Raw genomic sequence first — 18,564 nt, 5'->3', positions numbered from 1 at the left:
GCTCCGATCCAGTCTACAACAACTACTGCACACAAGCAAGGACAACTTTGGAAACGTAAAGACTCCAAGTAAGGCTGAATCATCATTCATGGCAGAATTAAATTAGCCTTATTGTTAGATAAGATGTGTAGTGAATACTGATCATATAGGCTATTATTATGGAATATATCTTCTACAATCATTGAGGATGACGGTGGTGATCCCCTTTGTTTATTGACTAGCCTGGGCAGCAATAGATGAATCACAGTGTGCACAACTCTCTTGATCTCTGTTATTAGATGCGATCCCAAATTCTCTCATGTCCAACTTAGTTTAAACTCAAGAAAACCAAGGCCGTCCGAGCATTGGTTTATAACCCTTTGTTCTCTCAACTCTCTCTCTTCCATCTTCCATTTATTTTCCCATAGACATTTTGTAAAATTCATGTAAAATAGTTGTACTTGGTCAAACCAAACGATTCAACTATATTTAGAATCAGGAGAGCCCACCATCTTTTTTTTTATTAGAATCACTTTTATTGCCACATTTGGCAAGATTACATAGGCTACAAAGGAATGTGTCTATGTATTCATTGAAATCATCCTCTGCTATTTAAGAACTCACAGGTCTTCAACCTTTAGATTGTTAATATTTGTATCATACCTTCAAACCTATGTATGATTATCTCAATACATTTTAACACATTGAGTGCCAGCGACGCCATATGGCGTCATTAGAAATTTACCGTAGAGTGCCAGCGACGCCAAATGGCGTCAGTAACTCCAAATTGTTTTTTTGACGGGGGGGTGTCGATCTAAGCTTCTTACGTCGCCTCTAACAATATTGTAGCTATTGGAGGTCTATAACCTATTTTACAAACCCATTAGGTGGCGACAGCACTCTCCTGATCAGAGAAAAAGGAGCCAAACACACAGAAGAAGTCGCTGGGGAAAAGGAGGAAATCGCATCGCATCCGTCCGTATGCATCGACGTGCATGAAGCACAACGAGCACAACGCCAGCTCAGCTGTGCCCGCAGCAGCAGCATCCGCTGTCACAACTGAGCACCTCCGTGTACGCTGCCACAGCACATCCGCATAATCTGTCTTATTATTCTCAACTGGAAGCATAGGAGCCCGTGACAAACACGCGGAACGCTGTAAAAATGCTGGATGTCGCGGACCCTTCACTGTGCAGAGCAAACTCAGTAGAGAGCCACCAGACACACCCAGGAGGAGGCGTGTGCAGTTGGGGGGGGGGGGGGGGGGGGCACGCAGAGCACCATACAACACTTCACCCAGACAGACCCAGACAGCAGGACAGGATTACAGGAGGAAGGGTCGGTTACATGGCATTTGACACAGGAGGAAGCTGTAACCAGCAGCGCACGCAGGGGCCAGTGCTGCTGGTTACAGCTCAAAAATATTATTCTGCCAAACAAAATTCCCTGGCCTTCACTGTTTTATTGAAGGAAATTATTTTTGAGGTGTGACTACATCAGAAAATTAGCTTCAGAGTCAGTGATGTGCTTGAAATGTTTAATTTCACAAAAGGCTCATTATCTCAGCTCGTAGAAAAAAAGGTCTGTTTTTCGTTCAATCAAGCTATCTTCTCCGGCTCATAACTAAAGAACGGAAAATGGGATCAATAAACTTTTTTTTGCAGGTGATAGAAGAGAGTCTCATCGTTATTTGTGCGTGTTCAGTGTTTACATAGTAATTATTAAAGAAATTATATGACTGTTTTAAAATGCATGGCGGCCTATGTGGCACAGCAAGCAACCTTTTGCCCAAGGGCCGTGGCACTCAAAGTGTTAAGCAACATACCATTCTGAATGAATGATTTCAATTTCGAACAATTTCCTGAAGAGTTTGAGACCACAATTTGTAATAAAATATATTAATGATTTAATTTAACCCTGCTGTATCTACAGAGCTGCTTGGTGGGAGCCTGGGAGGAAAGACTTCTGGTGTAGGAGAGGAGGAACATCGTAGAAATGGATGCTTCAGAAGAGGTGAGAAAAATATCACTGTTATAGTTGTGCAACACACGCACACATGTCCCTCTGTCCTAACTCTTTCTTTATGTCCTCCTTTATGGAAACAGAGAGACACCAAGAGACGCAAACGCATTCACACTGGAGAGAAGCCCTACCACTGTGACCAATGTGGGAGCAGTTTCAGTCAGTTAGGTCACCTAAAAAGACATCAACGTATTCACAATGGAGAGAAGCCCTACCACTGTGACCAATGTGGGAGCAGTTTCAGTGACTTAGGTCACCTAAAAACACATCAACGCATTCATACTGGAGAGAAGCCATACAACTGTGACCAATGTGAAAGCCGTTTCAGTCACTCAAGTGCCCTAAGAGCACACAAACGCATTCACACTGGAGAGAAGCCCCACAAATGTGACCAATGTGAAAGCCGTTTCAGTCACTCAAGTGCCCTAAAAGCACACAAACACATTCACACTGGAGAGAAGCCCTACCACTGTGACCAATGTGGGAGCAGTTTCAGTCGGTTAGATAACCTAAAAAGACATCAACGCATTCACACTGGAGAGAAGCCCTACCACTGTGACCAATGTGGGAGCAGTTTCAGTGACTTAGGTCAACTAAAAACACATCAACGCATTCATACTGGAGAGAAGCCCTACAACTGTGACCAATGTGAAAGCCGTTTCAGTCACTCAAGTGCCCTAAGAGCACACAAACGCATTCACACTGGAGAGAAGCCGTACCACTGTGACCAATGTGGGAGCAGTTTCAGTCGGACAAGTCACCTAATAACACACAAACGCATCCACACTGGAGAGAAGCCCTACCACTGTGACCAATGTGGGAGCAGTTTCAGTGAATTAGGTCACCTAAAAACACATCAACGCATTCACACTGGAGAGAAGCCCTACCACTGTGACCAATGTGGGAGCAGTTTCAGTGACTTAGGTCAACTAAAAACCCATCAACGCATTCATACTGGAGAGAAGCCCTACCACTGTGACCAATGTGGGAGCAGTTTCAGTCAGTTAGGTCACCTAAAAAGACATCAACGTATTCACACTGGAGAGAAGCCCTACCACTGTGACCAATGTGGGAGCAGTTTCAGTCAGTTAGGTCACCTAAAAAGACATCAACGTATTCACACTGGAGAGAAGCCCTACCACTGTGACCAATGTGGGAGCAGTTTCAGTGACTTAGGTCACCTAAAAACACATCAACACATTCATACTGGAGAGAAGCCATACAACTGTGACCAATGTGAAAGCCGTTTCAGTCACTCAAGTGCCCTAAGAGCACACAAACGCATTCACACTGGAGAGAAGCCCCACAAATGTGACCAATGTGAAAGCCGTTTCAGTCACTCAAGTGCCCTAAGAGCACACAAACACATTCACACTGGAGAGAAGCCCTACCACTGTGACCAATGTGGGAGCAGTTTCAGTCGGTTAGATAACCTAAAAACACATCAACGCATTCACACTGGAGAGACCACTGTGACCAATGTGGGAGCAGTTTCAGTGACTTAGGTCAACTAAAAACACATCAACGCATTCATACTGGAGAGAAGCCCTACAACTGTGACTAATGTGAAAGCCGTTTCAGTCACTCAAGTGCCCTAAAAGCACACAAACGCATTCACACTGGAGAGAAGCCCTACCACTGTGACCAATGTGGGAGCAGTTTCAGTCGGTTAGATAACCTAAAAACACATCAATGCATTCACACTGGAGAGAAGCCCCACAAATGTGACCAATGTGAAAGCCGTTTCAGTCACTCAAGTACCCTAAGAGCACACAAACACATTCACACTGGAACGGGCTACTGGTGTGACCGCTGTAAGAAAATGTTCACCCAGTCATCTCGTCTGAAGAAACACCGCTGCATCTAACCTGCTGAAGAGTGCCTCCTGTCTGCATAACAAGCTTCTTTCTGTCCAACGAAACATGTAATAATTTAATCAAAGTTCAGTGACAGCAGAGTGACTATGCATAGTCATGTTTGTTTCTCAGCCATACATCTTGACATGGCGTTGCTAGGATATAAACAACAATGTAAAAATGTCATGTAAAAATGTCTTTACAAATTAAATGGAGAGCTTATGAAACTGATCGTATATATTATCCCTAAAGTTTACTAACATGAATTAAACAAGAACAGTGACACCAACAAAGGCGAGTTCATATTAAAGGCACAGTGAATTTAAACCCCATCTCTTCAGTGTATTGCTTCTAGACTGGCATTGACTAAAGTGACTTAAGTCAAAACCAGAATTATCTATGACAAGAATAATCTGTGGCAGCATATTTGAATAATGTCTTCATCTAATGTTTAATTGATAATCAAGTTTAACAATTACACTTTATTGTCATTTTTTTGTAGAGTTTGCTGGGTCAAAGGCAAGGTGACTGTTATTTTAGGCTGTTTGTGAGTGACATTGAGAATTTCACAGAGCTAACAGTCACCTGGCCTTAGAAAGGGGGGCGGTGCATATTTCGGCAGCTGCAAAATCCACTCTGCCGAATATCGCACCCCCTGTTCAATTTCCTTTCAGAGACTCTTGGGTGAAACACCGTTACCAGCTGATATTTTAGGCTGTTTGTGAGTGACATTGAGAATTTCATAGAGTCACCTGGCCTTAGAAAGGAGGGGGGTGCATATTTCGGCAGCTGCAAAATCCCTTCTGCTGGACATTGCATCCCCCTGTCCCTCATAGTCTGAATGAGTTGGCTGTAAATTATATAGCCTAAATAAATTTCCTAACAATACAAAAAAAAGTAAAGACAGACATTATAAAGGAATGATCAATTAGACTTCAGAGGGTTACACACTCCAAAAACATGTAATTTCTCATCATTGGATAGCCTATGTAAGATTAGATGACATTGACCTTAAACAGTAATGTTAACCTACGTTGTTGTTTCTTCAGACATTCTGAAGTTCTGCACCCACTGCATGTTGGTGAAGCCGGGAACAATCACATCCCACCACTCAGTCGCTCGGTTGAATGCCCAAACACATGGTCTGCGGCAGCGGATTAACAAAGAGCGGCAAATCTGAAATACACACACAGCATACACATTTCAATATGTGATAGAGGTAGATACAGTCCATTACATATTTTCCAAAACGTTTATACACATTGCCAGAAACTATGGCTCAATTTCTCAAAACTGAAAAGAGTTAACCTATGTCTTACAGAGCATGAAGTGAACACTGGTGTTAGGCCTACATGAAATTGTATGTAAACAGGGCACTCCTGAAAAGAGAGCATTGCTCTCAGTGAGACTCCCCTGGACAGACCGCAGTTTCGCTTGCTAGCATGCATGAAAGACGCTGTCACGCCACTGTGTGTTTGTTTTTTATATAGTCTGGTCTCTGGTTTATAATGCTGCCGCTACTCTTGACGTCTTTCATGCAGGCTAGCAAGCGTAACTGCTGTCTGTCTGACCCAAGTTTGACGGTCTGACCACAGACTGTAGAAAGAGATGTAATGCAGGATAGCCAAGCGAATGTGTTTGGATGGAAGTTTGACGCTAGGCCAATCAGAGGCAGAGAGGGGCGGGTTATGCCTTTGCATAGCCTTCGCCATCATCCGAAAAAAAAAAATTGCTTCCGGTTTGCTTCCGGCTGGTTGGTTGGCTAGCTAGCGAATGTTAGCATAACGTTAGCTAGACAAACGCAGACATGCAGAGCTCCAAAAACAGAGCAATTCGTGATTTTGTTACTGTAGTTTCTGCAGAGTAACTTCCATGTACCTTTATGGATTGCACGAGGTTGGACTTGGTATTGCAAAGGGATCTAACGGATAGTGCAGTACAGTCAGGGGGAGGTCGTCCGGTCATTGGGCACAGGACAACGCGATTGGCTGGCTCTGGGCAAACAGCCAGCGATTGGCTGGCTCTGTTTCAAATCTCAGCCAGCCAATCGCGTTGTCCTGCGCTGCCCTCATTCCACCGGTCAAAAACCTGGACAGCCCAGCCATATTTAAAAGGCAAGCTACGGAGCAGAGCTTTCCCCCCTGCTTTCTACTCAACGTAGCTTTCCCCTGCTATTTCCCTGCTATCTTTTTTGAAACATGGCAGCCCGCAAGCTGATGTTCGGTGGTAAGTTCGCATTGTTGTTGTTGTGAAAACTAGTTATCTTATTTGGCTGGCTAGTTGCTAAGCGCTCCTATCTTAAACGCATGGTAGAATGAACATTGTCTCCCATTGTTTACGTCTGGTTGTTGTTGCCTGTTACATGGGGAGGTGCATAAAAGAGCTTGAAATAAACAAGCAAATTAATAAATACAATGTTTGCAGGCGGCTTAAAAGCATGTGGACCTGTGAAATAAAATGCAGTAAGGTTTAGGGACATGTTTAGGGGGAAAAAAAGCTAGGCTGGACCTAGCTTTTGTGCTAGGTCCAAATGAACAGTAACAAAAAGTGAATTTGAAATACTATTGTCTGTATGAAACAATATAATGTTATGAAGGAAGTTAAATAATCAAGTTTGAGTACTGTATATATAAATAGCCTATGTAATTTGCCATAGCCATAAGGTGCTGAAAAGGCTTGAAAAGTGCTTGAATTTGACTTCTGTGTGAACCTGGTAATTAATGAGGCATTTGTATAATCTCTCTGTTCAAGAGTCGATTTCGCTACCAAGCGAGGGGAGTGCAGAGTCTGCAGACTCCCCTGATGATGCCATGACCCCGATGACACCGCAGAGAGCCCAAACACCGGCCCCACCAGAACCAGAGGAAGCTTCGTCCCCAGCAGCGCGGGCAGTGAGGCCAGCTGCAGCGTCGACACCGGTACCACCGGGGCGTCAAAACACCGGTAGGCATGCATGAGAAAACATCTGGAAGTGTACCCATCTCATTGTATACAATATGAACATTTATAAACATCGCCATATGGAAGCCAGCTAAACGAATACCAGTTTCAACCAATGTTATGCCTTCATGACAATGTCTGTTATCAGATGTTCAGTGTGGTAAAACAAGCACATTCTTGTGTTTTTCCCGTTTTTTCTCCAGGCAAGAGGAAACGCCCAAGGGAACAGGAGCAGGTGACTGTCATGAGGGAGATGCTGGCGTCTGATATTGAACAGCAGCGGCTGAACCGGATCCAGCAGGGACTGCTCGCCGAGAGGCTCGCCGAGAGGCGTGCCGAGAGGCGCGCCGAGAGGCAGGAGAGGCGCGCCGAGAGGCAGGAGAGGCGCGCCGAGAGGCAGGAGAGGCGCGCCGAGAGGGCCATCAATGAAGCGGTTGCGGCAAGGGAGCAGGAAGCCATCCTGCGGAGGGAGGAAATGGCGGCAACTGCAGCCTTCGACCAGGAGCTTTTTGCGACGCTGCGCGCGCTTATACAGACGATGGGTGGCCGGCATGGCACAGACTAGACTCTCCTAGTCAGGACAGGACTCCTAGTCGGTCAGGACAGCTGAATCACTGCCGATCTTTCGGAAAAGACTAAAGACACACCTTTTCAGGCTCCATCTGGGCCCTTCTTGATCTAACTTCTTTCTCTTTCTGAAAAAAAAAGAAACTAAACTAAACTAAACTTGTACCACTGTTCCTTCAGAAGTTGTAGTTGTCATAGACTGTGCTCCATAGTTGATTGCTCTATTGCTGACAAAAATGTGTTATTGTAAGTCGCTTTGGATAAAAGCGTCTGCCAAATGACGTAATGTAATGTGCTAGAGATCACTGCTTTTGCACACTGTTTGCACCTTTTATTGATACTTCTGTATATACACGTTTGGTTTGCTGTGGTCTGCACCCTTTTAAATTTTCCTACTGGTTTGCTGTGTTTGCACATTTGTTTTAATAAACCGTCTTGTGACATCTTAGACATGCATTTTCATCATTCTTATTACTTATTACAACAGTTTGGGATTGCCGATATGGACCACATATAACTCATAATTCTGTATTTTATGCTGAATGATGATACACAGTGGAGCCACCCACCCCCTCCTCTCACACACACACACACACATTTGTGACAAAGGGCTGAGAGGTTGATTTATGGACAAGGTGGAGGGCCGTTTCAGAGGCTTAAGCAGGTCAAGCATCACCTATTGTGGCTTGGGGTTGGGTACATTGTGAGTCAAAAGATTGGGAGACGACAATTTACATAAGTTATCAAGATCTTTAGAGAGGGAAAGCAGGATAATTATCTCCAATCGGATGTGTGGAGTATGCATTCAGGATCTGTTCCAGACAAACAATCAAGTTCATTGTGACCATTCTGACAAACGGCTGTGGCTTGGGGTTTGTACATTGTGCTGTAGGCTGCTCACTTTAACACAGAAGTATCATTCAGATGATGTGTTAAACTGCGCTCTATGCTGCTACTTTAACACAGAACTATCATTCAGATGATGTGTTAAACTGCGCTCTAGGCTGCTCACTTTAACGCAGAACTATCATACATGGGCAAAATACGGCCCGCGGGTCGCATGCGGCCCTCGGGCGCCATCTGTGTGGCCTGCGATGGAATTGCATTTTTTTTTTTTTTTTTACAGTGCACCTGAACGCAACATACAAGATACCCGCTGAATAAGTGTCCAAATGTTCATGTCATTCTGGTTAATACTCCACTTCTGTTATGGCATTTCAGTCTGGAATATGGAATATCTTTCAATAATCTTTATGACTAAAAGTACACATTTAAATAATTAACTCATTGGTTTTGGATTTATTTAGCTTCAAGAGTGCATGTTTGTTTGTGTGACCCTCAACACAGGCATTGAGAATCCCGGGCCACTTACTGATACTTGGATACTGGAAATTCTAATTGGCTGGTAACTTTAAAATCTAGCAGCCATATTGGCAGGTGGTCAAAAAAGTTAATTTCAAGCCCTTAGAGCAGGTGGTGACATACAGTAGGAGTGAGTGAGAAAAAGATCAAACATTGGTGGTTAAGACTGAATAATGACATCACAACTGTTAATTTAAAATGAGTTATTCCTCTAAACCTGCCTTCAAATGCCCCACATTTTTCGCGCTGGTGCCGTTCGGCCCTCAGCAAAACCTGGTAGCGAGGACATTTTTTGTGGCCCTCTCTATCATCAAAGTTGTCCACCCCTGGGTTACGGGATGACAATTTGTTCGGCCCCCGGCAACAATCTGGGTTTCTCATGTGGCCCCCCATAAAAAATAATTGCCCACCCCTGATTCAGATGGTAACTGCACTCTAGGCTGCTCACTTTAACACATAACTATCATTCAGATGATGTGGTAACTGCACTCTAGGCTGCTCACTTTAACACAGAACTATCATTCAGATGATGTGTTAAACTGCACTCTAGGCTGCTCACTTTTGACTTGTCTATGGGTGGTGAAAAGCATCCTGAGGCACTCTTCCCTGGAAGTGGGAAGAACTGAGAGCTCAGCTGTCCTTTGGTGACCTCTAGAGGCAGTGATGCACAACTCCTGACGTGTCATCCTTTTCTGCATTATTCCATGATGACTTGACCATCTTTCTGTGACTGTGATGAAACTCATACTCCACGATTGTGAGGACTAAGTAGGCCTACTGTAACACAATATTGTTTTTACCTTTGAACCCAGCATCGTCCACCATTCTTAGCAGATTAAGCGTGTCGTCTACAACCAGCTTCCACTTTTCCTGGGAACAAAGGCAAAATAAGTTGTGAGTTAAAACATATTATTTGGAACAGCTTAGAGCTGGATATTGTTTTGTACTTAGACCAGAAATTGAATTATGACCCAAAATGATGTTAGCCTATTGGTTTACCAATTAGTATCTCTTTGTTAAATGTTTGAGGAAATGTGGTAATGATGATCAACTGAAACACGGTTCCAACTTTAGTTAGCTTAAACTGAAAAGTACAGTATGAAACGTATTTATACATGCAAATAACTGTGCAACACCTGACCAAATTGTCTATACACATTATACATGCAAATAACTATTAATAACTGCTTATATTAATAACTGCCTATAGCCTACTGTATATATCCACATACTTACACATATTCCTTTCACACACACAAACATTAAATAATGTTACATAATATAATATAATAGGGTTAAAATGTGCTAAATATGTATTTGGGGGGTCAAGGGGAAAATAAGTATCTCAAAATCATCATTAGCTATAAAACTACAGGCTATAGATTGACACAAGCTGCTTGGTCACAGGCTCAGCAATGCATTGTGAAGGACAAAGGATTAGCTACAAAGTCCCGCCTTCACCTCATTCAAACAAAGCCGCCACAACCCCCACCTGAACCATCTGTACTACAATGGGCGGGGCGTCGGTGAGTTCAAAGGTGTGACGTCACCTGCGCTATATAAGCAGCTGTTTACAGTCCTTCTGCCTCCCTTTAGACCACGGCCCAGCTGTGATCACCCAAGAGACGTTTTCTGCAGAAATTCCAGGACAATAGACCAGGAGGACTAGGCCTCTGAGATTTCTTTGTGCTCCGATCCAGTCTACAACAACTACTGCACACAAGCAAGGACAACTTTGGAAACGTAAAGACTCCAAGTAAGGCTGAATCATCATTCATGGCAGAATTAAATTAGCCTTGTTAGATAAGATGTGTAGTGAATACTGATCATATATTATTATGAAATATATATTCTACAATCATTGAGGATGACGGTGGTGATCCCCTTTGTTTATTGACTAGCCTGGGCGGCAATAAATGAATCACAGTGCGCACAACTCTCTTGATCTCCTTTAGACGCAATCCCAAATTCTCTCATGTCCAACTTAGTTTAAACTCAAGAAAACCAAGGCCGTCCGAGCATTGGTTTATAACCCTTTGTTCTCTCTTTCTCTCTCGACTTTCTCTCTTCCATTTATTTTCCCATAGACATTTTGTAAAATGCATGTAAAATAGTTGTACTTGGTCAAACCAAACGATTCAACTATATTTAGAATCAGGAGAGCCCACCAACTTTTTTTTTTTTATCAGAATCACTTTTATTGCCACATTTGGCAAGATTACATAGGCTAAAAAAGGAATGTGTCTATGTATTCATTGAAATCATCCTCTGCTATTCTCACAGGTCTTCAACCTTTAGATTGTTAATATTTGTATCATACCTTCAAACCTATGTATGATTATCTCAATACATTTTAAGCAACATACCATTCTGAATGAATGATTTCAATTTTGAACAATTTCCTGAAGAGTTTGAGACCACAATTTGTAATAAAATATATGAATGATTTAATTGAACCCTGCTGTATCGACAGAGCTGCTTGGTGGGAGCCTGGGAGGAAAGACTTCTGGTGTAGGAGAGGAGGAACATCGTAGAAATGGATGCTTCAGAAGAGGTGAGAAAAATATCACTGTTGTGCATAGTTGTCATAGTTGTGCAACACGCACACATGTCCCTCTGTCCTAACTCTTTCTTTATGTCCTCCTTTATGGAAACAGAGAGACACCAAGAGACGCAAACGCATTCACACTGGAGAGAAGCCCTACCACTGTGACCAATGTGGGAGCAGTTTCAGTCAGTTAGGTTCCCTAATAACACATCAAGGCATTCACACTGGAGAGAAGCCCTACGACTGCGACCAATGTGGAAGCAGTTTTAGGCTGTTATGTGATCTAAAAAGACACAAACGCATTCACACTGGAGAGAAGCCCTACCACTGTGACCAATGTGGGAGCAGTTTCAGTCAGTTAAGTCACCTAAAAACACATCAACGCATTCACACTGGAGACAAGCCCTACCACTGTGACCAATGTGGGAGCAGTTTCAGTCGCTTAGATACCCTAAAAAGACATCAACGTATTCACACTGGAGAGAAGCCCTACCACTGTGACCAATGTGGGAGCAGTTTCAGTGACTTAGGTCACCTAAAAACACATCAACGCATTCACACTGGAGAGAAGCCCTACCACTGTGACCAGTGTGGGAGCAGTTTTAGGCTGTTATGTAACCTAAAAACACATCAGCGCATTCACACTGGAGAGAAGCCCTACCACTGTGACCAATGTGGGAGCAGTTTTAGTCAGTCATCTGATCTAAAAACACACAAACGCATTCACACTGGAGAGAAGCCCTACCACTGTGACCAATGTGGGAGCAGTTTCAGCCAGTCAGGTCACCTAAAAAGACATCAACGTATTCACACTGGAGAGAAGCCCTACCACTGTGACCAATGTGGGAGCAGTTTCAGTGAGTTAGGTAACCTAAAAACACATCAACGCATTCACACTGGAGAGAAGCCCTACCACTGTGACCAATGTGGGAGTAGTTTCAGTCAGTCAAGTGCCCTAACAACACACAAACACATTCACACCGGAACGGGCTACTGGTGTGACCGCTGTAAGAAAATGTTCACTCAGTCATCTCGTCTGAAGAAACACAGCTGCATCTAACCTGCTGAAGAGCGCCTCCTGTCTGCATAACAAGCATCTTTCTGTCCAACGAAACGTGTAATCATTTAATCAAAGTTCAGTGACAGCAGAGTCTGACTATGCATGGTCATGTTTGTTTCTCAGCCATACATCTTGACATGGCGTTGCTAGGATATAAACAACAATGTAAAAATGTTATGTAAAAATGTCATTACAAAGTAAATGGAGAGCTTATGAAACTGATCGTATATATTATCCATAAAGTTTACTAACATGAATTAAACAAGAACAGTGACACCAACAAAGGCGAGTTCATATTAAAGGCACAGTGAATTTAAACCCCATCTCTTCAGTGTATTGCTTCTAGACTGGCATTGACTAAAGTGAAGTGAAGTCAAAACCAGAATTATCTATGACAAGAATAATCTGTGGCAGCATATTTGAATAATGTCTTCATCTAATGTTTAATTGATAATCAAGTTTAACAATTACACTTTATTGTGATTTTTTTTTGTAGAGTTTGCTGGGTCAAAGGCCAGGTGACAGAGGAGAGGGTCTCATCCCAATTTATACTTTTAACAGCATCGCTAAAGCATTGTTGCATCTTTTTTGGGATGAAACTTTTTTTTTAATTGGTGTGTTTAGAAACCGTTTTTTGTTGGGTATTTACATTTAAATCAGGTGAACAGTGTCGGAATCACAATTTCTACATGTGCCCCCCCCCTCCCTATTTCCTACACTGTTCACCTGATTTAAATGTAAATACCCTCAAATTAAAGATGGAATTCAGCAATGGAAGCACATCTGGTTTAATTTCAAATCCATTGTGGTGTACAGAGCCAAACTGATGACGACTGTGTCCAATGTCCAAATATATATGGACCTAACTGTATGTCCTTAGCATATTGATGAATGGCAGTTTTCAGACGGGAAGCAGGAAATGTATCACTAGCACAATGTATCGGCTACAGTATGAAAGTTGTTCTTTCCAGTAACAACTGTATTATGTGAGATTGGCAGGGTTGAACCTTTGGAAAAGAACACAGTCTGACTTTGACAGAGATGACAACTTTATTTTTCAATACAATTTAAAGTGTCTTTGATACACATGGCAGAAATGATATTTAGAAAAAAAGTTTAAAAAATACACACATCCCAGCCGAAGCCCACAAATACTTAGAAAAAAAAAGACTCACACTCCAGCTGCAGAGCTGGGGGGGAGGAAGACACACTTGAAAATGAAATAACACTGTGATCAAAATGATAATCCTGAATGATTTGATCAATATTGATATGACATTCATTTAACAAGTATTCCTGGAAACAATAAGCATTTTTGGAACTGGAAAAACAACAATCTGGCGGTGCCAAGATGGGTATGTGTGATCCATCAATGGCACCAACACACTGTGGGAGCCCATATTTCTTCTCATAAAAGGCAGCCATTTCTCCAAACTTCGCCCGGTCTGGAAGACGAATTCGTTCCGGTACCAACAATCTCTTTGCAGCAGCACATAACTCTTTCACACACACACACACACACACTTGTATTGCTCACTCCAAAAAGATGGCCAACGCTTCTGTACTCGGAGCTGGTCGCAAGCTTCCACAGTGCGATAGCTACTCTCGTCTCTAGAGGCACACACCTGTGGTAGTAGAGTAGAGTAGAGTATGTCTTTATTTATCCCCACTGGGGCAAATCATTTTGCAGCATAACAAAAAATACATTTAAAAACATACAAAACATAAAACAGTAAAAAAGTAACTACCGTACTTGCGGTAGTTTAATTGTGTCCTGTCTCTCCATCACTGGATGCAGTTTGTTGCACAGCTAGATTAATGTTTCTTCGGACATTCTGAAGTTCTGCACCCACTGCATGTTGGTGAAGCCGGGAACAATCACATCCCACCACTCGGGCGCTCGGTTGATTGCCCAAACACATGGTCTGCAGCGGCGGATTAACAAAGAGCGGCAAATCTGAAACACACACACAGCATACACGTTTCAATATGTGATAGAGGTACTGTAGATTCAGTCCATTACATATTTTCCAAAACGTTTATACACATTGCCAGAAACTATGGCTCAATTTCTCAAAACTGAAAAGAGTTAACCTATGTCTTACAGAGCATGAATTGAACACTGGTGTTCAAATAGGCCTACATGAAATTGTGTGTAAACAGGGCACTCCTGAAAAGAGAGCATTGCTCTCAGTGAGACTCCCCTGGATAACTACAGTAGTTGCCTTTTTCTTATTTTGGTAGTGTTTTTTGTTGTTGTCCCATAATAGCATTTTGATATACTATAGTCAATTATATTCACACAGCCACTAGGGGGCTGTGGCAACACTAACCAGTGCGCACCTCAGGATGCGGCCCTGAAGCTTGTAGCCCACCTTCATCACAATAACCACGGTACCCGGCTCCTTGCCCTCCACTGGGACGTGGAAGAAGGCCTGGTGCTCGTTGAGGTCGAACTTGTGGCCGTCAGGGTTGAGCTTGCCCAGTCCGTGCTGGGTGAAAACCTTCTGGATCTGGACCTCGCTCATCACCACACAGTCTTACAAGTTCTTCAGGTTGGGGTTGTGGCTCGTCACCTCCTCCTTGAGCACGCTCCCGTTGAATTTCTCCAGGATGTCCGCCATCTCCAGCAGGTCCTTGCATAAGTCCTGCATCCCTGGTGGGTAGGGAGAGTGGTTAGAACATGATTGTATGTATGTATGTATGTATGTATGTATGTGTGTGTATATATATATATATATATATATATATATATGTGGGAATCCAGGTGAATGGTGCACCCACTGCACCTGACCTAGTCACATGACCAGGAAGTATAAAAGCCTAGCTCCTCCCAGTAGAGAGCCTTTTGGTCTCTGCTGTGGTGTTGGTTCATGCAGGGAGAAGGAGAACACATGGTAGGCCAAAACTGAACCTTGTAGATCTGCTACTTTTGTGCCACGCTTTTGTTTGTTACAGCTAATGCTACTGTTAGCCTATTGTGTGAGCACATGGAGGCTTCCCATGCTCTTTAGCACTTTAATTTAGCCAACATCATTGTGTTTTATTATCTTATTTTAATGCATTTATTTTATTATTTCAGTTTTACAAATGAAGTGACCTCCTGTGGTGTCTGCTCTGTCTGCCCTACCTGGAGACACGGGTAAAGCAGTATACATTTGATGCGTTGCCTCTTTGTGTATTTTAATGTATTTTAGTTTTGTAACATCACTGTCTTCTTTTATACAGCAGCTCTGGTGTTGAGGTTGCCCCCCCTTGCCTTGGCCTTGCATTGTGTATACAGTTACTGCAACACAAAGTAGGTTTTAAGCTGTTTTGTTATTTTAATGATTTGAATACAGTGTTTTATTTAGAGTCTGATACTAGGGCTGGCAACTAATGCGTTTTGTTTGTTTCCTTAAAGGGACCAGTCCAGCCACTGTTTTTCCCACTGTTAATTTACTATTTTTGTTTTGTTTATTTGAGCCATTTATTCAAGGTACACTATAGGCATAGATTTTGAGACTGATTCATATTGGCATATTTTAACTGGTTTTCTCTCCTCTGTTCTGTTACAGTTTAGGCGTGTAACCCTGTCCAAGGCCGGGTCCGCCCTGTTGCACACGGCCTTCCTTTCTGCTTGGGACTGCACTGGGGACCCCCTTTGGTTTTATTGGTGTGGATTGATAGACCCTGGCACTGCATGTTTTGTAGTTGAATTTTGTATTTATATTGCATGATTTCTTTGAGTCCAGGCGTGTCCCCTTTTCTTTTCCCCTAGTTATTTTGGTATTCACTGTGTGCACGGGCCGACCCGCCCTTCCGTAGATCTGGAGAGGTAGCTTTTAGATTGCCATTTTTATACTAAAGATCTTGCCTTAAGGACCTTATTGTCTTGCTAGTTGTATACTCAACAGTGATGTGTTTTGTAATTACATGGTAATAAAGTTGTTATATTTTTCCACAAACTGCCTCTAGTAAACTAATTGTTCCTGTACAAGGGAAGTTGAACAGTCTAAGGTCTAGGGGTTCCTCCTGCCCCCTCCACAAGCGGGAGGTGGCGTTGTCAGGCATATTATTACTACTCAGTTACTACATATATATACATAGTCTATATATATGCCGGCAAAAGAAGGTGAGGCCTTGCCCTCTTTATAACCTAGCGGCCTGTGCTAACTAACATTAGTCCATCTATTCATTAAAGCGTTATGGCCAGTTGGCTTTTGATGGTTTAAACACCCAGACAAGCCAATATAGTTAGCCCTATATAATTACTCTTTGGGAAATTGTAATCCCTTACATTACTCGTTACTCGGAAAGTAATATAATTAGGCCTACAGTAACACGTTACTTTACTTTAATTACTTGCCCACTGAATATGAATGAGTACTTTAGCTAATGAAGAGGAAATCTGGGCATGAAACACAGAACTATCATTCAGATGTGTTAAACTGCGCTCTATGCTGCTCACTTTAACACAGAACTATCATTCAGAAGATGTGTTAAACTGCGCTCTAGGCTGCTCAGTTTAACACAGAACTATCATTCAGAAGATGTGTTAAACTGCGCTCTAGGCTGCTCAGTTTAACACAGAACTATCATTCAGAAGATGTGTTAAACTGCGCTCTAGGCTGCTCAGTTTAACACAGAACTATCATTCAGAAGATGTGTTAAACTGCGCTCTAGGCTGTTCACTTTAACACACACTATCATTCAGATGATGTGTTAAACTGCGCTCTAGGGGCGGCTGTGTCTCAGGAGGTAGAGCGGGTCATCCACGAATCAGAAGGTTGGTGGTTCGATCCCCGGCTCCTCCAGTCCGCATGTCGAAGTGTCCTTGGGCAAGACACTTAACCCCGAATTGCTCCCGATGGCTGTGCCAGCACCCTGCGTGGCAGCTGGCCGCCCTCTGTGTGTGAATGGGTGAATGTAGGCACATTGTAAAGCGCTTTGGATAAAAGCGCTATATAAATGCAGTCCATTTACCATTTACTCTAGGCTGTTCACTTTAACACAGAACTATCATTCAGATGATGTGTTAAACTGCGCTCTAGGCTGCTCAGTTTAACACAGAACTATCATTCAGATGATGTGGTAACTGCACTCTAGGCTGCTTACTTTTTGACTTGTCTTTGGGTGGTGAAGGGGTACGGTGAGGGGGTGAAGTGAGGGGTGAGGGAGGGGGTGAGGTGGTGAAGGGAGGGGGTACGGTGGCGCAGTCGGTAGCGCTGTCGCCTCACAGCTAGAAAGTCCTGAGTTCGATTCTCGCCTGGTACGCTGTGGGCGCTGGGGTTGTGTTCCCCCCCATATCTTCAGTGCCTACTGCCCAGGTGGGTTATCTCGTTGAAAGGGCCTTTCTGTGTGGAGTTTGCATGTTCTCCCCGTGCTCCCCAGGGGGTTCCTCCGTACATAACCCCCCCACTAAAAACATGCAGAAGATCGTCATCGTCATCCGACCAGTGACGACAACATCCGAAGTTGGTCCTCGGGCGCTGGAAAGAAAAAGCGACCACTGCTCCTGGCCTGCCCCTCGGAGGAAAGGACAAGCCTGGATGGGTTAAATGCAGAGCACAAATTTCACCGGCAACCGTCAGCATGAGTGTGTGTTCGTGGCCGCATGCATGTGTTGGGTGTGTTCGTGTGACAATAAAAGACAGGCTTGTCCGTCTACTAACTGTGTTTTTTTGTGTTAACTAACTGAAAAGCATCCTGGGGCACTTTTCCCTGGAAGTGGGAAGAACTGAGAGCTCAGCTGTCCTTTGGTGACCTCTAGAGGCAGTGATGCACAACTCCTGACGTGTGATCCTTTTCTGCATTATTCCATGAAGACTTGACCATCTTTCTGTGACTGTGATGAAACTCATACTCCATGATTGTGAGGACTAAGTAGGCCTACTGTAACACAATATTGTTTTTACCTTTGAACCCAGCATCGTCCACCATTTTTAGCAGATTAAGCGTGTCGTCTACAACCAGCTTCCACTTTTCCTGGGAACAAAGGCAAAATAAGTTGTGAGTTAAAACATATTATTTGGAACAGCTTAGAGCTGGATATTGTTTTGTACTTAGAAATTGAATTATGACCCAAAATGATGTTAGCCTATTGGTTTACCAATTCTCTTTGTTAAATGTTTGAGGAAATGTGGTAATGATGATCAACTGAAACACGGTTCCAACTTTAGTTAGCTTAAACTGAAAAGTAGAGCATGAAACGTATTTATACATGTAAATAACTGTGCAACACCTGACCA

The 18,564-nt window shown here is 43.1% G+C and overlaps 1 pseudogene across 1 annotated transcript; it reads right to left on the bottom strand.

Annotated features, from left to right (window-relative positions):
- Positions 1–14,643: 14,643 nt before the first annotated feature.
- Positions 14,644–18,256, bottom strand: LOC310779643 (grpE protein homolog 1, mitochondrial pseudogene; annotated as a pseudogene). Its single transcript has 2 exons — positions 18,232–18,256; positions 14,644–14,990 (listed from the first exon to the last, which is right to left on the bottom strand). The product of its transcript is annotated as a grpE protein homolog 1, mitochondrial pseudogene (transcript).
- Positions 18,257–18,564: the final 308 nt, after the last annotated feature.

The sequence above is a fragment of the Poromitra crassiceps genome (genome assembly GCF_964638095.1).
Source record: "Poromitra crassiceps genome assembly, chromosome: 7".
NCBI lineage: Eukaryota > Metazoa > Chordata > Actinopteri > Beryciformes > Melamphaidae > Poromitra > Poromitra crassiceps.
This window is presented reverse-complemented; position numbering and strand designations above follow the sequence as displayed.